Source organism: Morone saxatilis, unplaced genomic scaffold, assembly GCF_004916995.1.
Source record: "Morone saxatilis isolate NCDOM2014 unplaced genomic scaffold, NCSU_SB_2.0 Contig10, whole genome shotgun sequence".
Lineage (NCBI taxonomy): Eukaryota > Metazoa > Chordata > Actinopteri > Moronidae > Morone > Morone saxatilis.
In genome coordinates, this window is record NW_023339652.1 from 8,926,889 (window position 1) to 8,929,348 (window position 2,460).

The following is a 2,460-nucleotide window of genomic DNA, read 5'->3' on the forward strand; positions in this document are numbered from 1 at the left end:
CCCCAGTGACTCCTCTGAAAAAAAACTTCTTCAAACTGAGGACCACTCATTTTTGGCACAAATGTGGCATAAACATGTAGTATTGACCTCACCTGTAATTAAGGGGAAAATGTTGCCTATATTCCAGTCCAGAGACAAAATATGCTGCAATCTCACAGGTGTTTGAACTTAGTTGTAACCTGCACTATTTCCTTTTCACCAAGTGTAGCAGAATTTTGTTTAGTTTTGTTATAATCTGCAGTCTTTACTCCGACTCAGTTGTCTAACACCAGCCAGCCTTCTGGGCTTTAACAAACAAGTCTTCCTAGTCTAAGAACTAGAGCTGAAGGATATTCTCAAACTGACTTGAAAATGACTTCACTGAAGTGTAAAACATGTTAAACATGTTGTGTTTTATGTACATTTGGTAAAGTATGTTTAAATGTTATCAGAATCTGTTGGATTTGAATTTACAATTCTTTTAAATTAAGTTCTTGTTGGTTTACTTTCTAAAGTAATTTTAAGTATATTTTACTATCCAGATTCTTTTAAATTTATTATTAAAATGATACCTTGGTATTTAGATTTTTTGTCTTGTTTTAGCAGACCCTAGCTGTGATAAATATCTGTATTGGTATTTTAGTTGCAGTCACTAAATGTTATCACTGAATATTATTATCATGATGAAGAATTCAAAATGACATGGTATCCACCTGACTTGATGTAATAACGAAAGTACAGGAGATTGTTTACCTGCACTACCTCACAGAGAGCTAGTTTAGAGGTGTTCTATGTTTATTACTTGTGGCAGATTGTCATGTGATTGGACAGTTTTAGATATCATATATGCCAGTCAGGATTCTTGTTTCATTTTAACTAAGGGTTTTCATCATAGCATCAAAAAGCATTGACAACCTTTTAGCACTCAGAGCCATTACTACTTTTCTTTTAGCATTCATGCCACAGTTCTTGAACATTACCTCTGTCAAACAACACAACTTATAATATAATAAAATAATAAAACAATTTATTGATCAAACACTTCGTTACTGATTGGTAAATCCGGTTAAATAGATAGTTGTTTGGTTAAAGGGAGAATTTAGACAATAAAAAGCAGAAGGGTGTCCTTGAGTATATCTGGTAATTGTTTGGACTTCACAGGCCTGTTTAAAGTATAGCAGAAAATATTAAAGAAAATGCATTTCAAAGATACTGTTATGCTATATATATTGTATAAAATGTCAACCAACCAAACTAAGTTTCCTCACTCAGTACAGCAGAGAAGTCGCTGTAAATAAAATCTTAAATTTTTTCGGGGGCCAGGGTTTACAGTTTGTGTTTCGTTCCTTTGCTAAACTAGCCAGACTATACAGTAGCTACCAGTGAGTACACAAAAATAGCAGCCACAAAAAAAAGAGAATACATAGAATATTTTTATCCTATTTTTGTACTCAAGAAGCAAAATGTATTGTTCTCATAGTACAAATAACCAGCATGTTACATAACATGAGTATAAGTTTAAAAAAACAAAAAACATTCTTTCAACATTGAACATTTCTAGAGTTATTTGTCAAATTCAAGAGATGTTATCCGTAATCTTTTTTAAAACATTGTCATTTAAAATAATATGAGACATTGGAATGTAAATAGAAACATTTTTACACACGTTTTATTTCTTTTTGTCAGGAATGTTTTGCTCTTACATAAACTGGAATATATATTTTACGTGGATATTAAATGTTCTCATACTGCCTCTGTTGTTGTTTGCTGTCTTTTTTTTTGTTGTCTTTATGGATCTGCATGGCTGACTGATATTATTATGATGATTGTTATTATTATTCAAGATTGATCCAGCCTCATGTTCCACTAATCACAGCGAAGGTACACTCTTTATTGCTTTAATGTCATATCATTGCCACAATCAATAGCGTAACATAATGTCCACAGTGATTAATCAACTGATTTTTACACACCCAGCAGTTTTGAGAGACATTGCCCAATTAACTCAGACTATACAACATTAGTTTTTTCCAATATTACATCGCTCCCTGTGTTTGTCGCGCCTAAATGAGCACACAGTACAAGCCAATAAAGCAGAGTTGCTGACACAATGGTGGTAATTTGACTCAACGGGAGTTCTCATTTGTACCTGGACTAAAGAGAAGAGGGCAGGTGACCCAGTAGACTTTACACTTCGAAAACCCAGTTAAGATCCATCAGCATTTGAAGCAACTACTAACTGGACCTTATGGTGAGAACTGTTATTTCCTTTGAACCTCACCTTTTAGGCTTGATGATGAGAAATGCTGAAAGTAAAATGGAAAACTGAGCAGTTTCAGTAACAAATAATCAAACTCCATCTGCCATCGTATGACTAAATGATAGAAATGAAGTGGACCTTGTGTTGAGATTGTTTTATCAGCTGCTGTTTCTGAAGCTGCGGCATGGTGGTGGGGTGGTAAGCACTGTCGCCTCACAGCA